Source organism: Capsicum annuum, chromosome 6 (assembly GCF_002878395.1).
Source record: "Capsicum annuum cultivar UCD-10X-F1 chromosome 6, UCD10Xv1.1, whole genome shotgun sequence".
In the NCBI taxonomy this organism is placed as follows: Eukaryota; Viridiplantae; Streptophyta; class Magnoliopsida; order Solanales; family Solanaceae; genus Capsicum; species Capsicum annuum.
In genome coordinates, this window is record NC_061116.1 from 46,947,135 (window position 1) to 46,962,094 (window position 14,960).

The following is a 14,960-nucleotide window of genomic DNA, read 5'->3' on the forward strand; positions in this document are numbered from 1 at the left end:
GAAGTTGATTATTGAGTATATATATATTGATATTGAGCTTGAGAGTCAAGAATAAGTCCTATGATGTTTCCTTGAAGCTTTTGATATTTTAAATGATTTGATAAGCAAGCCTACTTGGTGTTGAGAAAGATTGTTTTAATTTTGAGTCGAGTTAGGAATCCACAGTTGTATATGATTTACAGATGAGATATATTTATGTTTTGGTCATTATGATAGACCCATGAGTTGATATTGATTAAGGTGGATTTCCTAACGCGTTCTGAGCTGAGTCTGGGAGGAGTATTTAGCACCGAGCGGGAAATATGGTATTTTCCCAAAACTACGTGCCACTATAGGATTGATATTGATAATTGTAGGCTAGAGGCCGAGTATGAGATTGTGATCACGAAGTTGAGGTTGTACTCCTTGGCCAGAGTACGATGCTCCCGGCAATGTGGGGTTCTATCCTTAGGAGGTCAAAATGTTGGACTCCATGCGGCTCACATGGTTTATGTCGGTTATAAGAAACTATGAAGTCCATAATAGTCTAAGTTTCTTGAGTTACCGAGTCACTCTAAGTCATGAGTCAAAGAGTTAGAGTTGAGTCCAATGATTTATGAGATTTATGAAGCATGTGTTACTGTTGATGATTTATGAGAAACTATATTACTGTTTAATTCAAGCGAAGAGAGTCATTATTGTCAGCATGCATGATTTTATTTTAAAATTATGATATTATTTAAAAATGTTGCATGCACCCCCACATACTCAGTACATTCCTTAAAGTACTGACCCCCATATATTTCTATGCTACAGTGTCTTGTAATGTAGGTACAAGTTGTTGCACAGATACCGCATTCAGTCAGTTTGCTGCTTCCGTCAGTAGGTGATGAGTCCTTTTGCTTCAAGGGCTTGAGTTAGTTATACAGTTCGAGAAGTATTGTATTTTCTTATTTTAGTCGTATTGAGCTTGGATAGTTGGAAGTCATGACCCGTCTATCTAAAGTCAGTACCAGTAGAGGCTTCATAGACAGACAATAGAAGTTGATGTATTCAGTTTCAGTTTCATTTTGTAAAATTAGAGATGTGATCTTGTAAAGTTCATATTTGTATTGATCAAGTTCAGAGAAGTTCTATGTTTTCGCTGATTGTATAGAGATTTAAGCATTTTATTTAGTTGCTTATGAGTTATGCCAGTAGGAGGGTTAGCTTGGGGTTGCTTGTGCCCCTAAGCACCGTGTGACATCTTAGGACCCAATTTCGGGGCGTTACAGAAGACCACCCCATCGCCTAATCTCATGAGCACAATAATAATAATGATGACAATGCAAAAGCCAACTCAAAATAGAATAACAGGATGAATAAATACTCTATGAAAACTAAGGGTAAATCAATATCTAACTAATCCACATCTGTCAACAAAAGCCTCTAACAATCGAATATCAACCAAAGTTGGGACATGTCCCTGACTGTAGCCAAAAAAGAACCCAAGGAGATATTCTAAAGCATAGAAAACAAACTATAAAATGACGGGCCTTTTGGAGAATGGAAGCTCACCACTTCAACTAACTCGACCGATGTGCTAATCCACCTAACAATGCATAGGGGTAAAAAAAGTGTTTTCAGACCCTACATTATGAAATAATATAGCTTCCTAGAATGGTTAGTAGGGTGAGTGCTAGCATGTAACTTAGGAAAGGGGTAAAATAATGTCAAGTACAAATCAGTCCAAAAAAACATATGCACACATTCATATATACATATATATAAGATGTGAGGATGTTAACCATGAGATTTAAAACCATTAACCTAAGTTGTGTAGCTCTAACCGTCCTAAAAACACCCACGGGCTATATGAGTATTGATAAGAATCAGGTTACGTTGATAAACAAGAAAAATAATGCGAAAGTAAAAATTTTAAAATTAAAGACAAGAAATTAAAGATAAATGAAATTTTAGAATAAATTTCCAATTTTGAGATGAAGTCCTAAAAATTTTAATTGATCTTAGTATTCAAAATTAGTGGATTAAGACTAATTATGATACTAATAGAGTCAATTCAAGAACTTAGATCTAAAGGTGATCTAGACCCCTATTTTGAAGTAATTAAAGACAACAATTAGTATAAGATTAATCACCTTCTTTAATTAATTTTAATAGAAACCAAAGATATCAAATTAAGAATTAATCTTACCTCCTAAAGAATCCTTCTTATAAGGTTGCAAGATAAATCTCAAGTAGCCACACACAAAGGTGTAAATAAGAGAAACTCTCAATTAATAATAATATTGTATGATTAAAAATAACAAAATCAATCCCTATATATAGGGAAAAAACCTATATCAAATAGCATGGGATTCAAATCAACTTTTATGGAAATAAATAAATCTAGAAAACTTTAAACTAGAAAACTTTTAAACTAGGAAATTTCAAACTAAGAAACTTTAAACTAGAAAACTTTTAAACTAGGAAACATCAAACTAGGAAACTTTAAACTAGGAAAGCAAAAGTTTTTGAATTCAATCAAAACTCGTATGGGCCTAATCTTCTTCCTTTTGGTCTTGGACTTGAATCTTGAAATATGTGCAACACTTTATCCATTCTTCTCGATAATTCTTGGACTCGTTCTTGGGCTCTTCTTCTATTATAAATATCTTCTTGATTCACATTAAAAATCGTCAATCTTAATGCAAGTGGACCAACCTGGATGCTATCATTTCCCTCTTCTTGAAACCTCCTCGAATTTGAATCTCGTAAGATCAAGAAGACATACAATAGTAAATAACATATATTACTTGAAAACAACAATGGAAGGAACAAAACAAGATAGTGACCTTGTGTCCACTTAACCCAGTTAATCCTTGCATATATAAATACACCTTTATAAAGTATGTGGACATCATCATCTCAATAAACAATTCTCTTCCTTGTATGAGCACAACAATATTCATGTTTAGATGGTGTCGGGAATGATATGTGCCTCCCCAATTTAAATCTATCAATATAGTACTCCACTTCAGTGGCGGACCCAGCTTTTTTAGATTGTGGATGCTCAAAAATAAAATTTACTAAACAATGCAGCTACATGGATTCGATCCCAGCATGGAAGATATGAAAGTTATGTCTAAAGCCAGAGCACCCAACCATGCTTTTGTTCTCCGGGTGCTTTTGTATATATTTTACCATTTTCACTGTTTTTTATATAATTATACTTCTTCTACGTCGAGTTTAGTGGGTGCTTGAGCACCCAAAAATTGCACGTCGGTTCGCCCATGCTCCACTTAGCTTGTTAAAGACGTCGTAAGCTCCATAAAATATGTATCAAATTTAACACTTTTATGATATGGCCAAGCATCATCAATTACACTTCTCAAAAAATTTTCCACATAAAACTTATCCACATATGTATAGAAATTTTCGAGAAGGTTAGAAGAACCTTTCAGTCTCAAAATAGAATATCCACTAAATCTTATGTAATTTCTCAAATTCTCCAACAAGGAATCATGACTAGGTTCAACAAAGCTTATTTGATCACGAATATCAAAATATTCACGTATTTCCTCATCACTAGTAGCAAACATCTTTTTAACCTTACAATCACCAAGACTGGAAGAATTATGTCTTATCTTGGTCTTATGTAGCAAAGAAATAATATATTCTCGTATTTCCTTGCTCATTAGAGTTAGATCTACATCTGTCTTGTTGAACTTCTTGTTATGAATCTTATCTTAAACAAGTTCAAAATAATTCTTTTTACCTATAGCCTTCTCATGAACAAACACTTGCTCAATAGGGCATGTAGTATTAAGTTCAACCACCTTAGTAGTAAGTTCATCCAATGAAGGCTTTTCAATGCAAATTTTTCCATGAGTATCTATAAGAGGGTCAAAGCAACTAAAAGAAGAAGTAAGAAGGTTAGAGTTAGAATAAAAAATAACCTCATTTAAACTCCCTTGTTTTTTTTTCTATACCTCATTATTACCCCTCTCTTTAATACTCTCATGATCATCTATCTTTTCTTTTCTCTTGACCTTACTTGAAATTTCATTCTCTTCATACAACACAAACTTTCTTCTTTCCTTTCTTGGAATATCAACATGCACTCCCTTACTCCTATCATTCTTTTTTCTCTCAAAATTTTTTATTGCTTCTTTCACACATTTCTGATCTTCATAAACTTGAGTTTGATTTAAAGGTACAAGTTTATTTTTTTTTTGTTTAGTTTAAGAGAAACTCTATTTTTTCCCTATCATAAATTGTGTTTCTGTCAAACTGTCATAGGCCCCCATGCATGATATGACAATCTTACATTGGAATTACATCACAAAGGAAATTATCGTAATACCTCCTAATAGAGAAAGAAATCATGCATTGTTTAATCACCTTAAGTTCACCAAAATCATTGTGTTTGATGCATGTAAGTTCCAACTTATCCACCACGTATGAACTTATCACATTAGCACCACTCTCAAAATCAATAATCATAGAGAAAATATTATCTTTTATCCCACACCCTGTATGAAAAGTATTTCTCCTTAAGTCAGTTATATTCACATGATTAGGTGGATTTTGGGCGACCTCTAATGCATCGAGTCGAGCATAAATTCTTCTAAGTGCCTCGTATATGTTGTTGTTTTGAGTACAAGTATCAATATCCTTTTGAGACATCTCCAAAAGTTAACAAAAAAAATTTCTCAATTTGTATTTTTTTTTCCCCACCCCTCTTGCCTTTTCCCACTCAAATTACAATCCTTGGCTGATTCCTTTAGGATTTATGTATTAACTCTACTAGTAGCAATTCCTTTATAAGTAAGATGTAGAGGAAAAAAAATTACCAACTTCCAGACGAATTAGGTTTGGTAAGACAAGAAAAAAACCAATTTGAAAAAAATATAAATTTTCCCCTCTTCTTAGTTTTCCTTCTTGATGTTGGAAAACAAGAAACACAATAAATTTGAATTTTTTTAATTTGCAAGCAGCCTCTTTTTTTTTTATCTACTAAAATGAAAAAAAAGTAAATTTTTTTTTTTTTGGGGGGGGGGGGGCAATGAAACTCCCAAGAATTATCTAGAACGGAACCTTGATAGAACCGCTCTGATACCACTTGATAAGAATCGAGTTACGTTGATAAACAAGAAAAATAATGCAGAAGTGAAAGCCCTAAGATTAAAGGCAAGAAATTAAAGATAGATAAAATTTGAGAATAAATCTCCAATTTCGAGATGAAGTGCTAAGAATCCTAATTAATCTTAGTATTCAAAATTACTAGATTAAGACTAATTATGATACTAATAAAGTCAATTCAAGAACTTAGATCTAAAGGTGATCTAGAACCCTATTTAGAAGAAATTAAAGACAACAATTAGTATAAGACTAATCACCTTCTTTAATTAACTTTAATAGAACCCAAAGATATCAAATTAAGAATTAATCTTACCTCCTAAAGAATCTTTCTTATAAGGTTGCAAGATAAATCTCAAGTAGCCACACACAAAGGTGTAAATAAGATAAACTCCCAAAAAAGATTTTTTTTGGGGGTAGGGGCTACGAAACTCCCAAGAATTATCAAGAATGGAACCTTGATAGAACCGCTCTAATACCACTTGATAAGAACCGAGTTACGTTGATAAACAAGAAAAATAATGCGGAAGCGAAAACCTTAAGATTAAAGACAAGAAATTAAAGATAGATAAAATTTGAGAATAAATCCCCAATTTTGAGATGAAGTGCGAAGAATCCTAATTGATCTTAGTATTCAAAATTAGTAGATTAAGACTAATTACGATACTAATAGAGTCAATTCAAGAACTTAGATCCAAAGGTGATCTAGAACCCTATTTAGAAAAAATTAAAGACAACAATTAGTATAAGACGAATCACCTTCTTTAATTAACTTTAATAGAAACCAAAGATATCAAATTAAGAATTAATGTTACCTCCTAAAGAATCATTCTTATAAGGTTGGAAGATAAATCTCAAGTAGCCACACACAAAGGTGTAAATAAGATAAATTCTCAATTAATAATAATGTTGTCTGATTGAAAATAAAAAAATTCATCCCTATATATAGGGAAAAAACTATCCCAAATAGCATGAAATTCGAATTCTACTTTATGAAAATAAATAAATCTAGGAAACATTAAACTAGGAAACTTCAAACTGGGAGACTTTAAACTAGAAAACTTTTAAACTAGGAAACTTCAAACTAGGAAACTTTAAACTAGGAAAGCAAAAGTTTTCAAATTCAATCAAAACTTGTATGGGCCCAATCTTCTTTCTTTTGGGCTTGTACTTGAATCATGAAATATGTGTATTACTTTGACCATTCTTCTTCATAGTTCTTGGACTCATTCTTGGGCTCTTCTTCCATAGTAAATTTCTTCTTAATTCACATCGAAGCCCATTTCTTCTTGATTCACATCGAAGCTCATCAATCTTAATGCAAGTGGAACATCCTGGATGCTATCAATTATGGCTCCCTCCAACAAAAGGGCCCCCGATACGTGTTAGCTGCACGAACCAGAGAAAAACTGAGGAAAAGCTAAAGCCACCAGGGCAATTAGTCATCTCTCTCTCTCTCTCTCTCTTAGATAGATAGATATCAAGTGTGACTCAAACACACGGTTATATAGACCCCTACATCAGCAAATGTAATTTTCAGTATTAGTCCCATGAAACATCTACCTTCCACGATGAGCTACACAACCCCCTTTAAGCTCAATTAAAGCATTTGCACATAACCCATATATTTAACCAAGGAGTCAGCCATTAAGCCATTTACCAAATGGTATCGTCATACTAATTAATTATATTTGCAAGCCAATTCCATATTCTAATTTCACGTTCCATTAAACTTTTATGCAATTCAAGATTTCAAAACTGAAGTAATTCATGTGTATATCCATGTTTCAAAACCAATCTCACAAGTTGGGTTGAGGTTAAAGTCAATTTCAAACTATTAAACCATCAAACCCATGTTTCCCATTCCAATTCCCACACTCATACATTTAATTAGTTTAAAATCATTGAAATAAAGCATAAACAATCAATTCAAGCCCTTGGAAATTCAACTCATGTGATAATCATTCCAAATCTCTTAACCCATATTCAAAATCCAATAATTAAATCACATGGATAACAATTAAAATACATGTGTTTGCATAAAATCAATTTTAGGAAAGAGATATATGCCTTTTTGACAAAAGAAATTCGGATAAAAGCTTGACCCCTTAACTTTGCTTTGAATTGATATGAACACTTGAATTCATTTTCTATACCCCTTGATGATGGAATTGGTGAGAAAATATTGAGAAGAAACTTGAATTTGAAGTCCTGGAAGTTGAATTTTGTGAGAAAAATCCTATTTGGTTTTCTTGAGAATTTGGGAGGAGAGGAATTGTGTTTTTAGGGTTGTGGAATAATGAAATCACGTTAGTATTAGTTATAGAATGATTTAGGACATAAATGACTAGTTTGCCCTCCAAAAACTGAATAGAAACACGGGTTTTAGCATATCTAGTAATAGAGGCATGCTACGCCAAAATTGCAGAGCATAAATGGCTTGCTACGCCCTTATCGCGCACCCTCACTAGTTCCTCACGAAAATGCTTATAACTTTTTTCTTGGATATCGAATTAGAGCAAAATCAGTGGTGTTGGAAAAAGGACTTAATTATATTTAATTTGGTGGGTCTTGACCTAAAAATTTCATACATTTTAGAAGTTATACAAGTTCAAAGTTGACCTTGGTAGGATCGAATACCAATATTTGGTCGATAACAAAAGTTCTTAACTCAACCTCGCTCTAAGTATTTCATATGAATATTCTTCATCTCAAAAGCAATTTTCATGCTAGGTACATGATCATTACACTTATATTAACATTGAAATCATTGGTTTCAAGTTTATACACGTAGGAACAACAGTTTGAATTCTAGCCCAAAAATGTGGAGTGTTACATACATAGTGTGTAAACTTAAGAAGTCAATATACAGACTTAAACGAGCTTTCCAGCAATGGTATCTTAAGCTTAAAGAAATAATTGTCACCTTTGAATTTAAGAAAAATACTGTTGATCGGTGTATATATCTGAAGGTAAGTGGGAGTAAGTTTATAATGTTAGTCATGTATTTTGATGACATCTTATTTACTACTAATGATTTTGATTTGTTGCAAGGTATCAAAAAATATCTCTCAAAGAATTTTTGAATAAAATATATAAGAGAGGCATCTTCTACGATTGAGATAAAAATATTTTAGGATTGATCACAAGGATTGTTGGGATTGTCTCAGAAAGTCTACATTAATAAAGTATTAGATAAATTTAGAATGAAAGAAAGCTCATCAAAGGCTGTTTCAATTCAAAAAAGAGATAAATTTAGTCTCAATCAATGTCTAAAGAATGACTTGAAACGTAAAGAACATGAAAGACATTCCTTATGCATCAATAGTTGGAAGTCTAATGTATTTCCAGACATGTACAAGACCAGATATCAATGGGATGTTGGGTTGATATCAAAATAATCATGGAATGGACTGCTGGAAGGCTGGAAAGAAAGTATTGCAATGCTTGTAAGGGATGAAAGATCATATATTCACTTATAGAAGATCTGATCATATTGATATGGTTGAATATTTTGATTTAGATTATGATGGTTGTATGGATATAAGAAAATCCACATTTGGATATATGTTTTTGTTAGTTGGAGGAGCAATATTATGAAAGAGTGTGAAGTAGTCTGTTATAGCCGTATCCACTATGAAAGCTGAGTTTGTGGCATATTTTAAGGCCACAGTACAAGCTAATTTGTTGTGAAACTTTATTTCAAGACCTGGACTAGTCGACAATATAGACAGGCCGCTGAAAATTTATTGTGATAATACTGCAATAGTTTTCTTCCTTAAAAATGATAAGTATTCGAAAGGTGCTAAGCATATGAAATTGAAATATTTTTTGTTTAAAGTTGAAGTCCAGAAACATAAAGTGTCAATTGAACATATTAACACCAAGCTTATGATTGATGACCCTTTTATGAAAGGATTAATGCCCAAAATATTTGTTGAACATGTTGAAAGTATGGGCTTTATTGATGACAATGAATGACTTTATTTAATGACTTATAATGTTCATGCAATTGACAATTTGAGCTCAATTATAGATATTTATGTTATTACCTATTTTCTCTCGTATAAATTATATTGAGAATGAAGATGCCAAATTCTAGCTTTTGATTAAGTATTCTAAGCATTATTGGTGGACCATTTGTATTTTATAAAAGTTATGTTGGATAATAAACTAATATTATAGTACATAGAAGGGACTACATCGAATAAATGAATCTATAACTGCTATGTCTCATATTGATTGATGTATTCCAATAAAAATGAATGTTGTTTCCAATAAGCATCTTCATTGTGCATGTAATGAATGATATATTTATTGAACCATTAAGTGAAAAAGGTGACGTGTGACAAGTGAGAGAATGTAAGGTTTTGTCCCACATATGACTTGAATTTTATTATATGTTTGGTTTAATAAATAATAATGATAATATAATTGCTAAAATTCTATTGGTTGTAGAGAAGTCATTTCAGATAAGGTTTTCACTTCCCCACTTTGATGTAAAGTGAAATTAATCAATTAATAAACTCTTGGTCCTCTCTCTGTCTTTAAATAGAATAGCATAACTCCATCTATACACTATTCTGAAAAGAACGTATGCAGAAAAGAAAAGGGAGAAAAACTAATTTTCTGAAGATACAAAATTAAGTGTTTTCACTTCATTCTAGTCAAGAAAAAAACTATGACCTATTATTTGGGTATATTTATTGACTGGCTTAATGTTATTAGAATTGAATCTAAAAATCATTAAGTTCTACGATTCTGAAATAATGTAATACTTACAAGATATAATCACATAATTAGCTATGTTATAGCTATGTTATAGTAGATGTTTTAGCTTATGAAAGAGAAAACCTAAAGTCAATGGCCTTCTAAGCAGATGTTTTTACTTTCACTATAAAATGATATTGGGCTTCAAGAGCACCGTCATGCCCCCACTGTCATAAATTATGATGTAAGCTTGCAAAAGATACTAGAGTTAGTAGTGTCCACGAATGCAGGCCCCCACTAATTATGACATAAACTCAACCACTTGGTACCGACCTTAGACAAACACCCTTCCAAAGTGTAATGGAAGTCAGCAACCTAGGCCATGGGCCTTCATGATCACCCATTGAACCCGTCCAGGTAACTATGTTGCCCTAATTACTTGGCCCATTATTATACTTCCTTCTTCAGTCTCCCTCTTCTAAATTTGCTGATGTGGGACTAAATTGACATGACCCAAACCAGGGCCTCGTCGTGTCGGGCATCTTAAGTCCGGCCAAGATCGAAGACCACTCTCTATACCCAATATAACTAACCAATATACACCCCGTGTCGGATGAATTTCAAACATATAGCAAGATAGAGTATTAAAATTTCAATGACTTTGGGATAAGTCTAGAAACGAGACCAACCCAACCAAGTCATACTGTCTAAACCAAATCAAACCATAATATACCCAAGTCTACAACTGACCATACAAAGCCTCTACATAGTGTCTAAGAATGCCCTCGACCATAGCGAAAAATAAATGTCAAGAGCATGGTAAAAGCATAAGATAAACAATAACATGAAATGGGCCTTTCGAAGAATGGAAGCTCACCACTTCAGTTTGACTCAAGTTATCCCTGAATCACCAAGTCACTAAGCAGTAGGTGTGATAGTATGGTCGGTTCCTGCATCACGTGGGGATACAATGCCCGAAGATGGGTTAGCGGGAGAACGCTAGAATATACTCAGGAGTAAAGCTAAAATAATGCCATTATTCATACTCAAGTAAATAATCATATGCAATCACATACATACATACATATATGTATAGATATATCATGCTGGGAAAGGGAGCTGGGTTTTGCATGCATTAAAAATCTTTAACCTGAGTTGTGTAGCTTTACCGTCATAATCCACCCACGGGTTATATGGATCCAGTGTTACCCCTGGACAAGCCCCTGTGTGTGTAGTCACATGAACCGGAGATATCATAGGGGCCAGAAATCTTGTATACCCTTCACCATCCATGATACATATATACAAGTTTAAACTTGGGGGATTCCCGTGTACCTTACAAGCATATGGTCGCCAAGACCAACTCTCATGTCGGCAAATATGAGTTTCTAGTACCTGTCCATCGGACTCACACCTTCACGGTTAACTATCACAACCACTATTATCGCCCAATTAAAACATTTAGCACACAATTAAACCACCAATTCCAAAAGTCATGTATCAATGCATTATGAAGTGGTATCATCATATCGACTATAGCTTGCAAGCAATGTTATTAGCCAACACTTAGGCGATTCTCATGTATCCCATAAGATTTCCAATTAAACCAAAGCCATGGACACCAAGGCCTTTTCAAGCCATTTAAAATCAACCAAACCAATTTAAGTTCCATTACCATATTATGCAATGCAAAGATTTCAATAAAAGTCAAATTATGTGGCAAAATCATTCTCCTTGAAATTTTATCAAATATATTGAGGGCATATAGTTTCCAAAACCAAAACCAAGCATCAACTGACCATTCCTATGTATCCACATGTTCAAACCACCGTTATAACATGAAAACCATAAGAAAAATATGGAAAAACATTATCCAACCAAGAACAACCAAAACCCCCAACATAGATGTTAAAACCAAATCAATACCACAAATTACCATGAAAATCATTCATTAAAACATGATTTTAGTTGAACTAACAATGAGGGAGGAGTAATATGCCTGAGTGTAATGCCCCAAATCTGGTACCCGAAATGTTACACGGTGCTCATAACCTCGAAGGACCATAAGCCAATCCATCACTGATATCTATACCAGTACACTGCATAATATACCATATAGATGTGAAAACATGTACTGAAAGGATATAAGGTTCAAAACTAAATAAACATCTGATAAAATAATGTCTGAAAAATGGTACAATTAACACCAAAACAAAACTAAAGTAACTGTCTAACATACTATAGTCTGAAAGCCTCTAAACTTTCTGAATAAGGAGTTGATAAGACATGTCCCCAACTAACTCCATCTACTGAGATAAATAAGTACTGAAAGAATAGAATAATCAAATAATATCATCCTCGAATGATGAAGACTCACTGCTAACTTTGTCTGCTGAAATTTGGAATACTACTGATGCTCTGGTTCTCGTGTTCCTAAACCTATGGTGTAAAATAAAACACCATAGCGCAAATTCGTCAGTACGTGGAAATATATTGGTATGCAAGTGAGCTAGGCTGAATGCAAAGGGTTCACATGCATGAACAATACAAACTAACTGAATGATACGAACATGAGAATACATGCATGAATACGTAACTAAAATTGAGATCGTGATAAGACTGAATACTAGGTTCTAACTACTGAGTCTACTGATAACATGGATTCACTGACATCTGATTTTATGAATACTGGGTACTGAATAACTAAGTTTGCTGATCCTGATATCTGAGCACTGATAAGTGAGAAGCTAATACTATATTGTTGAATACTGAAGGACTGAAACTATATTACTGATACATGAATAACTATTTTTGATAGTTCTGATTATAAAGAACTAGTCTGGTTGACTGTATCTGACAGTCCTGAAGTTGAATAATGGTAACATGAGTGACTATATCTGACAGTCCTAAATCTGATGGAACTAACTGAGTTCCATACTGTATCTGAGTTGACTGTATCTAACAGTCTATATTATGATGAATTATCTGAGTTCTATTACTGAGACTGAGACTGAGACTAAAATTGAGACCGTAGGAGGTAGTCATCTAACTGACATGCCCCAGAACTGAACTAATGGGGTCTAACCTATAAACCTAGCTGAAAGGATGTCAATACCGTATCACAGGTAAAGATAAGTTGTGAGTATACCCTCCCTAATAGGGAGCTCTTCCGTCAACCCCTCCTGGTAGCTAACCCAAATGAGATGTATATTGTCCTTAAACGCGTAGGGTGTATCTCAACCTATGCTGGCTACGTAGTTCTGGAACACAAGGATTGTTAGTAAGGATCACACCCTCTACTGGATGAAAGTGTCTATCCTCATCCCTAGGTTCACTCGATGCTGAATCCTACTCCCAACTGAATAGACACTAAAATGATTAACTGGACTGATTAACTGAACTGAACTGATATTGATGGTATGGTTTAGCTGAGCTGAACTGAGTTTACTGAGTTCCGTTGATCGATGGAATACTACGGAGATCTGAGGTCTGAATGAGAGTACTGACGTTACTAAGATTGCTGAGAATACTGAAGTTTTTGAGATTGTTGAGTACTGAGACCACTAAGATTACTGAACTACTGGAATTACTGAGATTTCTGAGATTTCTGGGTTACTGAGCTTTCCTGAGCCACATGGATGACTGAGTTCTATGGATCATGGCTTGACTGAGGATATCGTAAAAACATGACACTGGCTCTAGGCATACAACTATATTTTTCAGGTACAAGTACCCCCAGGACTCTATAGAAAGAAACTTACACCACATGACTTAACTCTTCTTGAACACATGACCAATATTCATAATTCATAATAACATAAGTTGGGGGATTTTATACTACACATGGTTCTCAAAGTCTTATACATAGAAGGAAATGCATATAACAACATGCCATAAGTCCATCAATCTAGTTTCATGAATATTCCATCAAAAATCATAATGCATAACAATATCATAGAAGTTATTGTTTTCATAAGGGTGTAACATGCATTTGTCATTTAGGTCACAATTTACTATAATACATGATTTCTAGTCTTTTAGGCATTTTATCAAACACCTTACATGCACAACTTAGGCATAGGTATAATCATCAAATTATTCATCATGAAAAACCAAATTTATATGTTTCCAACTAATATGATATCATAGATTCATAAAAACACATAAAGATTCCAACTTGAGAATCATTCAACATCAACAACATGAACAAAATCCATTCACCACATAAATATCATGATATAGAATTTAAAAGAGGGTTCTTGGGCTTCATGGATGAAAGGATTCCATGAATAAACACTATGCATACCTTAGCCTGTGATTCTACGAAGATTGATGGAGAGATTCTTGGAAATTGACGGTGAATTCCCTTGGAATTGAACCTTCTATGATAACCCTAGGGCTTGTTCTTGGGAGTTTTTGAGAGAAATTGAGTATAAGTTGCTGAATTATGGCCAAATCTCGTGTTATTAGGCTTATATAGGGTGGAAAAATTGACCAAATTGCCCTTGTAAACGCGGAAAATGAAAGCTGAAATTTTTGGCCCAAGGCTACAGCCTGGGCGGCGCCTTTCTAGTCCCATGGGAGGACCAAGACGGCGCCTTGCTTGGAGCCTTGGCCAACCTGGGCGGCGCCTTCCTTGTACATGGGAGAAGCTAGGCGGCGCCCTTCAAGCGCCTTTATCTACTGGGTTGCACACCCAAACATGGCCTTATGCTATCCGAAAAATTTTGAAACTTACGCGGGATGTACTACGACCTTGCCCCATTGTAACACAACTTGAAAATTTAAAAACGGATGTCAGAAAGGTAGTCAAATGATTCCCCGAAGTTCAGAGGCTTAAAATGAGACTAAGTGTTGAATACTTATAAAAATTTTCTAAGTGTTTGATCTTTTAAAGAGCTTCAAGGAGCTAAACAAGCTGAATTTAAACGCAAGATTTTGCGGGGTCTTACACTGAGTTACAAAGATTCACGGAGATATTTTGTTCTTTAGGCCTTTAGATAACCACCTTGAAGAAACCGTAGCCCAATCTTCTTTAGGGGTTGTTAGAGAGAGTTTAGAGAATGTTTTTAATATTCTAAAGTGTGCAAAGGATGACTAATTAGGGTTATAAGATGTGGGGTCTTAAGGGCTTAGGGTGGGAATGTCCA

The 14,960-nt window shown here is 34.1% G+C and overlaps 1 non-coding gene across 1 annotated transcript; it reads right to left on the reverse strand.

Annotated features, from left to right (window-relative positions):
* Positions 1–10,079: 10,079 nt before the first annotated feature.
* On the reverse strand, positions 10,080–10,235 carry LOC124899933. Its single transcript, XR_007057491.1, has one exon. It is a non-coding gene; the product is annotated as a U1 spliceosomal RNA (small nuclear RNA).
* Between the last annotated feature and the right edge of the window lie 4,725 nt (positions 10,236–14,960).